Source organism: Amblyomma mixtum, chromosome 5 (assembly GCF_055824585.1).
Source record: "Amblyomma mixtum isolate Tamu chromosome 5, ASM5582458v1, whole genome shotgun sequence".
NCBI classification, from domain to species: Eukaryota; Metazoa; Arthropoda; class Arachnida; order Ixodida; family Ixodidae; genus Amblyomma; species Amblyomma mixtum.
In genome coordinates this window covers 33,637,718-33,653,651 of record NC_143016.1, presented here as the reverse complement: position 1 = coordinate 33,653,651, position 15,934 = coordinate 33,637,718, and the positions used below count along the sequence as shown (strand labels likewise).

At 46.4% G+C, this 15,934-nt stretch overlaps 1 protein-coding gene across 1 annotated transcript in view; it reads right to left on the bottom strand.

Moving 5' to 3' along the window:
- Positions 1-14,908, bottom strand: part of LOC149341700 (phosrestin-2-like) — a 253,800-nt gene extending 238,892 nt beyond the window's left edge. The window contains exon 1 of the mRNA XM_089543866.1: positions 14,453-14,908. The gene's annotated coding sequence lies outside the window, so the exon portion shown is untranslated. The remainder of the gene's footprint in view (positions 1-14,452) is intronic.
- Between the last annotated feature and the right edge of the window lie 1,026 nt (positions 14,909-15,934).

The window sequence follows — 15,934 nt, the reverse complement described above, 5'->3', positions numbered from 1 at the left end:
GAGTGAGTGAGTGAGTGAGTGAGTGAGTGAGTGAGTGAGTGAGTGAGTGAGTGAGTGAGACATGCTACTAACTGCGTTCAACCGCAGGTGGGCATGAAAGTTTACAGTTGCGAATTACTGCGTGGTGTACAAAAAAAAAGAGTACAGTATTAGAAAATGATCGCACTAAAAGGCGGTCCATCTGATAGCCTGTGCTGCGCCACATACACACAACGTGGAACACATAAATGTTCTTAAAGTGCTTCCTACACAGTGCAAGTGAGCGTCTCGGTGGAGGACATCAGCCGCACGTTGTTCGGGGTTCCTCGTGACGCGCGCTAGTTCTGAGCAGCTAAGCAGCTTGGGCAGCATTGCATCGTATTAGCATCGCAGCGCCAGGAACACTTCATTTACGTTCCTCTGCATATAACCGCGCCGACAGGCAGTTAAAGAAAAACACCAAACAGCCGCAGACAGCTTCCCGATGGATAAACGCCTCGGTTGCAGGGCCACAGCAATAACGAACTGCGAAAGCACACATTCCGCCAGGCCTGCAAAGGTCAACAGGATGTTTGCGCAAGTATATATCTCCATAACGCGCGGTGCACCATTAGGATTCAGCGGGGTAAAATGAGGCGTGAAGTGGCGAGGGACGTGAGGCGTGCAACTCGCGCGCGCATCCACGTAGGCGGCGGCGAGAGCGATCCCCGAGAGAGTTGGAAAAAGGGGGGCCAACTCCCCACGATCCCCGAGCAGCATAAAAACAAGAACCCGCGAAATAGGTGACGTGCTGCATAAACACAGCCTTTTTGCTTCATCATCCGTCAGCGCATATTTACGTTTACGCGTGCGCGGATACACAGAAAGCGATGAAAAAATACCAACATCTTTCGCTGTTTTCAGACTCTGGCGACGCAGGGTCGGCAGGAGATGTTTATCTAAGGTGTCGGACATCGTTTTATTATCGACATATATTTCTTCTTTAACAGGCGTCGGTGGGTGTTACTTGCCGTGGGGAAGGGGGGGGGGGGGAGCAGTAATGTGCTGGCTGTACTCAGGCGTCCCCGTCGGAAGTGTTTGTTGCTCCGGTGCCATCAGAAGTTTGGCTAACCTAGCTGTTTCCAACGCTGCGGGGCTTTAAAAGCACTGCTCGCTCTCCCTGAGCTTTCTTAAACAGAGAGCTCAGCCTTCCCTGTATGCAACCTAATGGCGCCTGTTTGGGCAAGCCGAAGCATTCAGGATCAATCTGAGCCGCTATATCATCGTCCTGACACTGAAAAAAGTCGCTGTCGCTGTTATGAGCAGATAACATCGAGCGAGTGCTGCGCGACGTCCATCACCTCGTAGTCATAACAGCTATTAAAACGGGCCGCACGTTTTAACAGCGTTTCGGGCCATTTTCCCCGCGGCAGTTTTCACTTAGGGGCCTCCTCGTGTAGCACGTATTGTTTAACTGTTTTATGAATAAAACTTGAAACTTCAGTTTTTGCAGACGGCTTTTTATCGCGGTTGTTATCACTCGGTACGGCAAGGGCCCATGTCCCTTTCCATGTTTTTTTTTTTTTTTCCATTGAAGCTGAGTGGTGATATTTCCAACGCGGGCTAAGGTGGGAATATCTCGGCTGAACGACGTAATTTTGCTGGTATCTCTCGCGTAAGACCAGAGCAAGTGTGCCTGAGTAAAAATTCAGGAAAAGTCAGGAGTTGAGGAAATTCAGGAGTAGAGATACGTGTAAAAGTGGAGGCTATGCACAAAACGTACACTTTGTGAGGGCTCAGGAAGTAAACAGCAACTGTATAGCACACCTTCCAACCACGCATAGTTCGATGGCTACAACCACTGTTGTGCGGTAGACTGCGTTACGCTTCACTCTCTCGCTCGCGGCTAATCCGGTAATGATCGAACCCACTAATACTGTGCTAGCTGGGAGCAAGACAGTAGATACAGAGGCGTTTATTATTTCAATATCAATTATTATACTTCCGAACAAGGTCTACCTTGTCAAGCTTGTGACGATTCCTGGAAGACTGGACTCCTTGCCACTCAACCCCACTCTTAATAAAAACATAAAAAAAGCACCTTCACGCTATGACTTTGAGTTATGCCAAAAGCAGTTCAAATAAGCCCTAAAGCCTTGAGCGTTTGAAGAGGGGTTTTCAAGACCCTTGCTCTTCAGCCTACGACACGTCATCAATGGTTTAACAAAAATACTAACGCCATGGAAAAAAAATATTGTGCATGACAATAGCCTTGTTGCATTCGAGCACATTGGAGTGACACTGTCGATGACGTCGGCAACATCAGGTTTGGTTTTGTGGGGTTTAACGTCCCAAAGCGACTGAGGCTATGAGAGACGCCGTAGTGAAGGGCTCGGGAAATTTCGACCACCTCGGGTTCTTTAACGTGCACTGACATCGCTCAGAACACGGGCCTCTAGAATTTCGCCTCCATCGAAATTCGACCGCCGTGGCCGGGATCGAATCCGCGTATTTCGTGTCAGCAGCCGAGCACCATAACCACTGAGCCACCGCGGCGGATTGTCGGCAACATCAAAAATCCTTCGTCTGCATCTTAAAGTCAGGAATGTTTAGTCCTGATGAGTGCATCATACTTTTTTTTTTTAATCCGTGGTGGCACGAGTGGTACCGAAGTGCCAGCAAGAATATTGGGGGCTACTTTCTAGTCGTGTCGCGACTGGTGTTCTTTAAAAACTGTGGCCTGGGATAGCTTATGGGAACATAACGTCATGTGTGCTAGAAATTCTACGGGAAGCTGCAAGAGCGGGACCAAGGAGAGAACATGACTTTCAACAGTTGTTCTGCGCCGTGGTGATCCGGCTATCGACACTGCTGCTGTCACAATTCCGTCCGTCGAGCCTGCAGAGGTTAAGCCTCTGGCTTATCCCAATTGCAAACTTGACCTGACCTCAAGGTGACACTTCTTGTCGATTGCACTGTAAGAGTAAAAAAAAAAAAATCCACGGACTGCAATAGGTCCCCAAGCCCCGAAGATGTTCTCGCCTACGGTAACCGACTTGCCGTACTGCAAGAAAATGGGTTGAAAAGCTGTCTTCAAGTGAGCATCACACAAACGTAAAGAGGACGATTATATAACAGTGGAGATTATTTCTTTTAGAAATGTAAAGTTCAAAAAGATTCTTATGCCTGTTGTGTAACTCCGATTTTGCCTGGCGTATAACATCAAAATCAGTGATATTGTTGCACCCGAAAAGTATGAGGCCGGTGCGATGAAAGAAGTGATTAGTTTACTGGCCGGAGTGTTAGAATGTAAGATGGCGTGCCGAAGAGAGGAGCGTGCAACTGGCACAAGAGTCGAGCTTCATTCGGCGGAACTTCGGCGTCCTTTTCATCGGCGGCTGGGACTGCTCCTACCGCGTGAGGCCGCTGTTACTGCTACAATATCAACAACTGCGCAGCTCTTTGGAACCTTAAAGCCTGTTTCTGCAGGATTCAAGTGCCCGCTGTAACGGCCAAGCAATCATTGCTGTCAGCGCTGGCTGCCATATTTTCTTTCTTTTTGCGCTATTTTTTTTGCAAGCCACTCGTTGACGGTTCTTTTGTTCTTCAATGATGTCACATTTTTATGAAGCTCGAGGCGTTCCATGAAAAGCTGCCGAAATTGCACAAAGGTTCGTGTAGACGACTGAGAATAATATACTAACTACAGAAGGCTCAGTTCCACCTCAAGGGGATCGAGTTCATAATTTTGGAATCCTTAGTATGCTGTCTTTTGCGATCCGCTATGTTTCGTGCCCGCGTTTTGAACTGAATTGGATTGAATTGGCTTTTTATTTGCAGGAAAAAATACAGATGAATCCCAGCGGGTGGCGTAAGTCTAAAGGCTTGGAAGCCTGACGAGGCCTTAGCCCCCTCACATTAGTTACAGCCTGCAGCAGCAGACACACATTTTCTGAATTTAAGCATGTACGCGGTTGGAATAGGATAACATGTTGACGCTTTTCAATTACAACACAATGAATACGAGAAATACACAGTACAATGCAGCAATATAACTAAAGTGCAGATCGAAAGTTTTGAGCAGGAATGACGGTACATATGCATCCATGTACACATGAAAAGAAACTAAGCCATAACTTCCGTACGTTGCGTACAAACTGCAAGTTTCTAATAACACAATTGAGCAGAATTGAGTACTAGCGTATACCACAGTCCAACAAAGAGCAGTACGAAAGGGAAACAAAAGAACAAAATCAGGATAATAGTTGCAAATGCGTGATAGCCATGCAGAAGATGTTTACTGTATTTGTAATGCATTTATGGTTCTAAAATTACATTTCAGGACAATAGGAATGCTCGATAATTTCGTTTGAAGGCTCTGAATGGTTGGCTGAAGTCAACATAAGATTCGTGTATGTTAAGCATTCTAACTATTTGATAGTACATAGCCTGTTTGCCATAGTTCGTTCTGAATTTTTGTACCTTTCTCTTACGATTCCTGATTTCATATCTCATGGAGGCATGCTGGACGTTATCGGCATATAGCTGTTTTTTCTATATTAGTTGCATTATCCGGAAATTGTACACTTTTTTAACTGGAAGGATATTATGTTTGAAGAAAAGTGGTTGCGTAGGCAAGTTTCTTACTTGACCTTTGTAATTCTCTAATATCCGAAGTACGCGCTTCTGCAGAACTAATATTCTCTCATAACTCCCTTTGGTGGTCGTACCCCATACTAGCATACCATAGAGCAGTTTGGAATAGAATAAAGTGTAGTACATTGATCTCTTCAGCCAAAGAGGTAAGATATGGGCCACTTTACTTAAACATCCAACAGAGCGCGCGAGTTCCGAAATTAAATGATCTACATGATAAGTCCATGACAAATGTTCGTGAAACCATATTCCAAGAAACTTTTGCGTCTGCACTTTCTCCAAGTAATGGTCTTCAAATTTAATATCGATATTATCACATGCATTCTTATTGATGGGTATGAATACTATGTATTTAGTTTTTTGTGCATTGAGCTGCAACTTATTTTTTTCTAGCCACCGGGACAGTTCTAGCAGATAATCATTAGCTTCATTTCTTATTTCTTGGATGGTTGTGCCTGTAAAATATATACTTGTGTCATCAGCAAACAACGTGATTTCAGGTGCGTGTTTTAGCTCAGTGATATCATTAATGTATAACAGAAATAGTACTGGGTTGGTCAAATGTTTAGGGGAATCCCCCAAGGTGGAGTAAATTTGTAATAAGGGAGTAATTACTCAGCTTCTGAGGAAGCTGTATAGGAGGAGGAGGAGGATATAGAAGAGGAAAGGCAGGGAGGTTAACCGAAAGAATAATCGGTTTGCTACCCTACACGGGGGGAAGGGGGTGAGGGGATAAAAAAAAAATGAAGAGAAAGGAGAGTAACAGAAAATTGAAGTCACTATAACACGTCACTGTTCGTTAACGTCATAGCCTATCGTGCAGGCTAGAAGTTCTCAAGAAGCGGAGCAGTGCCTTGCAGGCCTTCTCCGCCGACGACCGCCGCGGCCAGTGGCCGAGAATCTTCATTTCCGTGAAAGGGCGCGGATCTAGGCGCTCCAGCGCACGGCTGAGAGACTGCCTTTCGGTGGTTTAGGCAGGGCAGTCACAAAGAATGTGGGTTATGGTCTCGTCATGCCCGCAGATGGAACATGCAGGACTATCAGCCATACCGATTAAGAATGAGTAGTGGTTGGTGAAGCTACACCAAGCCAGAGGCGACACAGCAAAGTTTCTTCTCGTCGTGGTAGGCCTGATGGTAGCCGGAGCTTCAGATCTGGGTCCAAAGATTGTAAACGGGAATTGCAAAATTGGCCGGAATTCCACGCGGCAAGCGTGATGCCCCGCGCAAGTGCGCGAAGCCTGCTCGCTGCATCCGATCTCGAAATGGGGATCGACACAAAATCGCCGTCGTCGTGAGCAGTTCGCGCGACCTCATCCGCGCGGTGATTACCTGCTATGCCGCTGTGCCCCGGTAGCCATTGGTAGATAATGTCATGTCCTTTGTTGATGGCAGAGTGATGTAGCTGTCGAATTTCTGCGACCAGTTGTTCATGGGCTCCACGGCGAAGAGCAGCTTGTAAGCCTTGGAGGGCAGCTTTCGAATCGGTGAAAATAGACCACCGCTGAGGGCGCTGCTGACTGATGTATTCAATGGCGACACGAAGAGCGGTGAGTTCTGCACCCGTCGAAGAAGTGCGGTGACCTGTCCTAACTCTAATTTCTGTAGTGCTTGCGGGTATGACGACGGAGCCAGAAGAAGAGATAGGGTTCACTGAGCCGCCGGTGTAAACGTGCACCCGGTTTGCATGGTGCTCATGTAAATATTCAAGGATGACTTGTTGTAGTTCTGTCGGCGATAAGTCTATCTTCTTCCTGATGCCAGGTATCGAAATAAGCACACGGGGATTGTGCAGGCTCCAAAGTAGCGAGGACGGTCTAGAGGCGGGTGTAAACTGGGACGGCAGAATGGCGGGATGTGCGTCAATGACGTCTGTAAACGATGTGCGCGGCCTGGTAATAGGAAGACTGGCAAGATGGTGAGAGGAAACCCGGGAAATGTGCCGGAAATGTATAGCTTTCCTATGTAGCCGTATGGCTGCGCTTGGGTGGATGCCAATGAGTAATTACTCCCTTATTAGAAATAGTACTGGCCCCAGTATCGAACCTTGTGGGACACCTGCTTTTATAAGTAGTTTCTGGGAACATACGTTGTTCAAGGTAACGTACTGTTGCCTCATTGACAAGAAACTCTGGAAAAGATTTAAGGTAATGCCTCTAATGACACATCTGTTCAATTTCCTAAGCATGATATCGTGATTCACCGAATTAAAGGCTTTCCGTAAATCGAGGAAGATACATAGGGTATACAGCCTCCTGTCAAGATTGTTAATAATATGAGTTCTAACTTTTACGAGGGCTTCTTCTGGCGTCTTGTTTTTCTGAAAACCGTATTGAGATGGCGAAAGTATATTGTATTTGTTAAGGTATGTTGTAAGGCGCTTGTGAATGCACTTTTCATAAATTTTTGAAAATGCGGGCAGGACCGAAATTGGTCGGTAATTTGAGATATCATTTGTAGAACCACCCTTATGAACGGAGGCTACTTTCGCCACCTTCAGTTTCTGTGGGAAGATTCCAGTCAGAAACGATAGGTTTATTAGGAACGCAAGTATTGGACTAATTACAGACGAGACTTCCTTTATTGGCGCTACCTTAATTTCGTCATATCCACTCGAAGCAGTGGCTTTTAATTCCTTTATAAATCTGGCGACCTCAGCTGGAGTAACATCAAACAGCACAAGAGAATTAATTTGACTAGTTTCATCATAGTTACAGTCATTTTCAACCTGGCCTGTTGCGGGCATTGCTGCATGCACAAAGTATTCATTTATCGCATCCGCTAAGGGTTGACCTTCGAAAACGATGTTATTAATTTTCATTTGTTGAGGTGCACTGCTACCTTAACTTTTCCCTGTTATGAAATTAACTTCTTTCCATATTTTTCTTGGGTCCGATCTTATTCGGGAGAATAGTGACTCATAGTAGTCTTTTTTTTTCTTTACGTCGCTATTTAATTTGTTTCGAAAGCGCCTAAACTCAAGAAATAAGCCATAATCCTTACTGGCAAGAAATTTATGAAACATTGTGTTCTTTTGTTTTATTCTTTTATAAAGCCCTGCACTAAACCAAGGCTTCCTACTTTTACGTTTCTGCACTTTTGCACTTTGTAACGGAAAAGCATCATTGTAGCAGTATAGAAAGGTGTCCAGAAATAGGTCGTATGCTTTGTCCGGATTTTGTTCTGAATACACTTCAGTCCAATCTGCTTGCTCGATCAATACTCTAAACTTAGTCAGTGAGTTGTCGCATATGATCCTGTGCTCAAAATTACGAGTTCTATCCTTATCTTTTCTGAATAAACATTGGGTGGCGATGTAAATCGGCTGATGATCACTAAGATCACATGTCAAAACCCCTGCTGTATATCCCGAGTCGTTAAGGTTTGTTATTGCGACATCTATACTTGTGGAGTAGTTCCAAGTAATACGGGTAGGGCTGGAAATGGCATTCTCACAGCCATAGTTTTATCGCACACTTATGAACACAAGGCAAGCTACACGCCAAATAGCCATTGTATGTTATGGCATTGAAATGCAATCGACTCAACCACAGAAACAAAGAATGATGAATGAGGAAGCTTGCTCCATTGGATAAATAAATTCTTCAAATTTACCGAACAATGTTAATCACGAGTGGCTGTACCTTTCTCTTCCTGCTTTCGCTTATAGTATGTCATATATCATAAAAGAGAGGTAATAAAAGGCCGGCAACAATTTCTTGTGGTGGCTCATTGGTTACGGCACTCGGCTGCTGACTCGAAAGACGCAGGTTCGATCCCGGCTGCGACGGTTGGATTTCAATGAAGGCGAAATGCCAGAGGCCCGCGTGCTGTAAAATGTCAGTGCACGTTAAAGAACCCCAGGAGGTCGAAATTTCCGGAGCCGTTCACAACGGCGTCCCTCATAGCCTGAGTCGCTTTGGGACGTCAAGCCCGGATAAAACCATACAAAAGAATCTTTTTTAACTTTCAGCTTTGAGCGCAGACTTTACGACTGGTTTGTTCAAATCTCTGAAATTTTTGTTAGATATTTTCCTTCCCTTTACAGGAACACACGATAAATACACAAATACTATTTAAGGAACGGCTGAAAGCGGATGTGTTCGAGAGGCTCCTTTTGTTCGCCTTCGCTGCTGAAAAGCTTTTCATGTGACCCTTTTCATGCGTGTTTGCGATAACCGGATGCGTATTGTCGAAAAGATAACGTGAACAGCGCCGAAAAGGACGAGACAACACCGGCTTCCTCACACTAACACCTGGCAACAAAGACTCCGCCCGGATCGACAAAAAGCCAGCGCCTCACCTCGCACACAGGTAACGCTATCAATGACTGGCTTTGCATACATGCAGACAGCGTGGGACACTACCAAAAGTTTATTTGGCGTTGACGCACTAGCCAAGCGCGGCGAAGTTTTCCTTCATTGCTCGGGTGCTGTGTTGGCTGTTAAAGACGTCAGATGCTGTCGAATCCCGTGCGGCGAAGTGTTGAATCGGTGTCGGCATAGTTATTAAACCTGCATGAGCCGCAGGAGCGATGTAGTGCACCCACACTTAGGGGGCGAGTTTTCTTTTCGCCTTTTTTTATTTTTTAGATAGAGATAGGGGGAGAATAACAACGAGGGCACTCCATTCTGAAGATGGATCGGCGGCTATAGCACTCGCGCTATCTGATTTAGCGTGCCTCCCGCGGGGCTGGTTCCGGTCAGCGTCATCAGTCATGATAGTTTAGAGCATCCTGAATTATTTTGTTTGCTCTATTCGGTGTATATTTTCTTTAACGTTTCCTTTCCATTTATACTGGATGGCAAGCATCTGCTTTTCAGAAACTAAAATGTTCGCATTATTCTTCCCCTGAGAGTTAAGACTTATTACGAACTGGTTCACTTGCGGAGCTGTGGAATGCCATTCGTGTTCAGCGTCACCTCTTTCATAAAATATCTTTTTTGGGCCTAGGTATATGGTTTCATCTTCGCGTATAAACAGTACTGTGTGTCCTCTCCCGCGCTCGTGCACCACGTGTATGTGTTTGAACACTTACGGGCCCGTTGTCTTCCACAGTGTGTACAGCTGTAGTTTACTAACGAATTACAAATAACTAAGAGCATACTTTACCCAGATAAAAAAAAAAAACATTGTTTAAGGCTAGCCACCTAATAACTGAAAGGGCATCTCACTAATGGCTTCAGGTACTTAGGTAATATTATACGTAGATAGAAATAACGTTCTGAAACAACATGGTTGCATCTTAGCCATGTTATTTTGTTTGCTGAAATTCTCACTTTCTGTGCGTCTGTCTCGGTACTATTCTTGAATGAAAATCTGAAAGCAGCTGCTTTAAAACTTTTGGTGTCATTACTGTACTATTATAGCTCTGGTTTATATTTCTGACTATTAACTGGCAATGAGTATTGCTTCTTCCCCCTTTTCAGCAAAATATGAACAGAAGTTCCGAGCAACTTTCACTCATATATAGTGGTGCTAGGTATCCATGCGTGCAAATACTTTATTTTTCACTTTTGGCGTTTTGTGTGTGCGTGGGGGTTACGAAATTGTCAAGCTCTGTGGAGAAAAATATTTATATTCAGTTTCGACATCATAGAAGACGCAACGAGGGTGAATGGAATTTCTTTTTCTCCTTTTGGGTCAAAACGCTTGGGACGCGGCTGACGGCAAAACAGCCCTAGCGACTGCGTCAACATCTCAGTAACTGCAGCCTGCTCACTCCACAAATGATGGAACGAAATAAAAAAAAAAACCAGCGGAGGAAAGACAAGCAAGAGACCAGTGTCTCGCCACTCATTCTCTTATTAGGAGAAGCGACGGGTGCCGGAACTAGCTTTTCGATCGCCCTCTTATGCAGCAGTCGGCTCATTCCATCTGTTGACACATGGCTTCCTCTCTCGCCCTCTTATACACCCTCTCTCTCGGGAAATGCAGGGCGGGTGGATAACCGCAGCGGGTATCGAGAAAGAGAACGAGGAGAAGAGAAATTGACGTCACACTGTTCCTGCGGTTATCTTCATTCCTGGGTGTCGGCACCGTATACGGCAGACGACGGCAAAGCGCGTTGCAAGGCAGCGCCCTACTTGAATTACAAAACGTGCTGTTGATTGACAAATACACTACCAACTGAAGCCAATAACCTCCCAGCTGAATCTTTCCCCTTCGGTATTTCTAGATCTACCGTCTAGTGCGTACACGGGATGTAATATGTTTTGCCTCCTCTGTTACAGACACTGTTCGTGTTGCTGATGAAAAGAACGGGTGGTAAAAAATCGTTCCTGAAGGGTACATACAAATGGCCGGGCCAATTATTAAACACTCATACCTGAAATATATGTGAACAGAGTAAAAAAAAACGAACAAAGCGATAGATTGTAATAAAGATAATTTTCGAACGACGTTGCTCTATAATAGTTGCAGAAGATTTTGGGGCTCGAAATTTAAATGCGCTCAATCAAGTGTGCTGCAGCCAATCTATCATAAACTCTAGCAATTCCCACATGCTTTCACCCGAAAATGTTTACCGTCAACAGCCGCCGGCTAACACAAAGAAAACATGCGCTACTGGTCGAGTTTGAAGCTCTGACCTCTGAATTTGAAGACGTTAATTTTACTGACTCAATGAGCTCACCTTAGCAGGCATTCTCTGGAAGAGCGTAACGCTAGCGGCGTGGAGAGTGAATTGGCGTCAAAAGGGAAGGAGACGGGAACAAGTGCGTCACTCAATGGCCGCAGAGAATACCAATGATGCCGTATGTTCTAGCCTCTACTTCCAAAGTTGCTACTTCGGAGTTGTTTAACCAGCTTAACGTTGACCGCTACCCGCCTAATATCTATCCTCTGATGTACTTTTCACGGTGTCATATGTTTAGTCAACGAATTTCCTTTTTGATACTTCAGCCAGAAAGGCAATACATCTACGTACTGTTAACGTAGTTCCTAGAATGGTTGAAATTGCTAGGCTGCCTGAAAACTCGTGAAACACAATTTCTGTCAACACGAGCATTTCTTTTCCCATTTCTGGACATCGGTGAAGGAATGACCCTATGTAGGGCGGGTCAATAATAACAGTGCCCAGGAGTTACCATTCATAATTTGTAACCAACCATAATTTGACTTCCGACTACGGGAGGTACTGTAACTTTTGTATGATGTATTCCCCTTTTAATTGGAGTAGTTCCCGCCTACATCAGGGTCAATCGAAAGGGAATGGGGTGCCATGGCTGGAAGAAATGAAATGAATAGAATTTTATTTATTATTCGCCACAAAATTTGGGGAACTGAACGCCCGTACTTGAACTATTATGCCATAAACTGACAGCAAAAAACACACCTCATGCTCTCAGCATGTGCCGCCAACGAAAAGCCATGGTGCACGAACGATAAAAGCCCGAGCTGGAAACAACAATCACATAAGCCTTATAACGAGACAGATTAGTACAATCAAGATGTTCTAAGAACAACGAAACACTGCAGTTCAGATGCTTTTGACAGACCGCAATTCTACGTTTTTCCTTCCGCACCCTCGTCGTCGTGGTCGTCAAAACAAAGTTCGAGGTGCACGCGACCCAAGACATGAAAGTGAGGGCGAGGGAAACGGGCTCAAAACGACCAGACGTGGAGGGTTGCGTGGGGGAGACTCGTCTATAGCTGCGGCGTGTGTTCGAAGGAAGCGGTAAATGCAGAGCAAACAAAGCGCTCTGCTGACGGGTGATCTGTTTCTAAATGATGTTTCTTCGCTCGGTTGCCTCTGCTCGTTAAGCGTTGCACAGCAACGCAGAGAAATGGACGTGCGCCTGAACTTAGCCCTACGAAGCCGTGTGCCCTTTATCCGTGACGGCGGTCTTTACACAAAAACAAAAGACTGCAATAAAAATTGCACTACCCTATACGCAATCGTTCCTAGCTGAACCTATCGATTCCGTCAATGGCGCCGGGACATCTCAAGACAAAATTTGCAGAGGAACCCCGCTGCTCGTCGCGTTTACTGGGTTCGGAGACGCCGATGATGATTGAACCGTTTTAATTGATTTGTTTTATAAATCTTTAAACCCATTTGCTTCCTCCCAGATCTATGTTTCTTTTTTTTTTTTCACTAAATTGGCTGCCACCGATACTGTGGCGAAGCGGGTAAGCTCGTAGGTTACTGTATACGTTTTGTTACTAAGTTTTTCATCCTACCCCATAAATCATTCATTCAGTCAATGCAGCATGACCGGGAAAGTATTCCGCTCGTTCCGAATGGAAGCTCAAACTGGTGCCTGCATCCGAATAGTAGTCAATGCAGTCCGTAAAGGGAACATGCGCAAAATTTCCAGATTGGCTCTCACACTCTTACCCCGAATACGCCAAAGTGGGGGTAAAAAAGGAGTAAGGTGTTCTCTAGCGCGCCCCCTTTTATGAGAATGGAGTGCGCAAGAGGATAGAGTACTCCCTCTTTACTTTTTTCTGTTTAGAGTGCAGCAATAAGTGCCTTTGTATGGGCTCCAAAGATGCAGCTCGGACAAACAGCAACGTACTCTGTCGCAGTAAGAAGATCCGTGAGTACACTTTAGCCTGTACGTCAAGGGGAGTTATTCCTAACCCGGGCACAGATGCCTACAGAAAACGCATCATACTTCTTTCGTCGTGAAAAGCATTGCAAGCAAAGTACTTTAAAGTATGAGCAGGCAGCTAAACCATAAAAGCAGACGCAGATAAGAAGACGTGCATCAGCTATCAAACTTTGTTCTTTAACTGCCAGAAACGATAAAAGTCGCTGATTTGCGATGTTTGGGGCATTGAAGAATTTGTGAGTGGTGCGTAGCAAGTGCAAACCAAAATGAGTCCCGTACTTACAAGCAGTGACCTCAGATTATTGAAGCTCGAAAAAGAAAGGTGGCAGGAGCACTAATTCAGAAAGCGGCGGTTGCAATGATACTGTCGATGCTCAGTGTTTTGACACACTGTTTTGCATATAAATCTCTCTCAAATTTGCGTTGTTGTTATCCCATCTGCCTAAAAAAAGCCAATAAAACTCGCCTACACACCTGGAATGCGTCTTCAAATCGCGTTTCATAAAATCCTTGGACGCTTGCGTTTGACAGATTTAGCGAGACCCACGCGAGCAGAATGAAGAGAGAAAAGTAGCCTAGACAAAAAATGAGGGTTAATTATGCCATCGATGTAACCGAGAAGAAGAAATGGAGATGGGCAGGGCACTCAATGCGCAAAACTTACACTCGATAGTCTCTCAATGTAAGGGAGTGGATTTTATGAGAACGCAAAGGTAGAAGAGGATGACACATAGTCAGGTTGACAGAGGGGATAAAAAAATTGGCATAGATATGGAAGGCGCCGGTGGCACAGGAGAGTGTTTATTGGAGGTCGATGGGAGAAGCCTTTGTATTGCAGTGAACGGCTGCTAGACTGGTGATGATTATGACATGTCCAGTGGTGCTTCTTTGCTGACGGACAGTTCTTTTAAGGTTCGCAGGAATGCGTTTTCAGTGCCCTGTAGCTGACTGAAGTTTTTTGCATCTACAAAAAAAAAAAAGCCCAACTGGAGACCCTGCCACCTCAATTTGTCTGCTCTTTCGCACATTTCATCCAAGATCAAGCATACCGCAGAAGAGCATGCCGATGTAAAATGAATGACAGGACTCCACAAGCAACCTGACGGCTTACTCATTCTGGTTTTATTATTTCTTTCGTTCTGGCAAGGCGTCTACGGTTGACCAGTCAGACGAAGCGCAAGAGTGTAGTGTGCAAATCAAGTGGGCAAGAATAGTCTGCTTATGACTGGCCACCGCGGCAGTGGCTCGTTGTGTGCAAGAAGAAGTGAAGCTCCAGCTCACCTTGTTGTCCGGCGAGGACTTCTTGACCACTTTTCTTCCCCGCAGTTCGACATGGCAGAGGGGGGGCGAGGCCTCTCTCTTTCGTTGCTCGGGTGACGCCTTGGCCGAGGCCGAGGCCTGGCGCCTGAGCTCGTGGAAGCGCGCCACCTTGGCCTGGGTCGGGGGCGGCCGCCCACCCGCGGACCGCGCCACGTCGTCCGCCTCTTCGTCGTCGGTGGTAGTCCCCTCGTGCACGCAGCACAGGCCGCCCCGAGACAGCTTGGGGCCGGCCGCGGACGCCGCAGCCAGGCGCGAGTTCGTGACGCCTCCGACTCTGCTCAACACGCCGGCCGTGGCTACCGTCCGCCGAGCGGAGCAGAGCACATCCGTTCGAGACGTGTCGGCACTGTGGGCGTCGAGCACCGTTTGCCAATGCTGCTGGCCGCTTGTTGCTCTGCCAGCACTCTCACTGCTACTTCAGCTTGTTGAAGTACGGCAACCAGAGCTGTAGTTTCTGTGACAGCGGTAACATCTGCTGCAAAAGAGCTTCGTCACTTGCTTCCCTGCGGAGCTTCACTCACTAAGAAAGCATCTTGACACAGAACCAGCAGCCACGTTTCTGATCGATGGCACCAGTGTAGCAACTCCTCCTGCACTCTTTCAGCAAGAACTTTTTTCAAAGGCGCCTTGGTACTCCTTGAAGAATAAAAGCGTTGTTTCGCGCAATTTGTGGGCTCCTAATTTAGAGGCTTCCCCCGATGTTCAAAACACTAATCACTGTTTTCTCCCAGTAGCACTTCTGACACCCAGCAATGTGCACTGCAGCCGTCCCCAAGAAGAAGACTGCTGTAGTGGGGCCGCTGTCACTTTGACGAAAGAAGGCAGTTTCTCTCGCAGCACCACTGCCCCCACAAGAGCCGCGCCACGCACACACGAGCTCCGAAAGCACGTCACTGAGGAATATCCCTCGATGGCGCTCTTTGTTGACACAGGTGTTGACAAGCACCGATGTTTTTCACACTTGCACGTCGGGTGATGGGAAAACTTGCCGGTTCCCCGTGTCTGGGGCCGGATGTTCTGGCTTCTCGCGACGACGATGACACCAGAATGCAGCTGACGTTTTAGCAGCTTAGGCGCCTGCTGGAGGGCACTTTTTTTTTCGAGAGGACTGTGTTTTCCAATCTGTGGCACGTCACCGTCTTCAATGCCGCGCCAGAAAACCCTTACAAACCAAAAGGCGCCGAAGAGACAAAGATAAAAGTCCTGAAAGCAAATCGGCGAAATGCAGCAGAACGAGCGTCCCTTTCGGTCCGTCGGATGTTCTTTGACCTCCACGAATGTCCAGAAGAGCGACCTCAACGAGTTCGCCCGCTTCACAACTGAGCTCCTCCTCGCTACCGAGCGAGCGGCTATAGCAACGCTACGCTAAAAGGCACCACGCCTCCGCGCGTCGCGCGAGGCGCATACAAGAGTCGAGACTCGCTTGCGTTCGTGGTGCTGTTG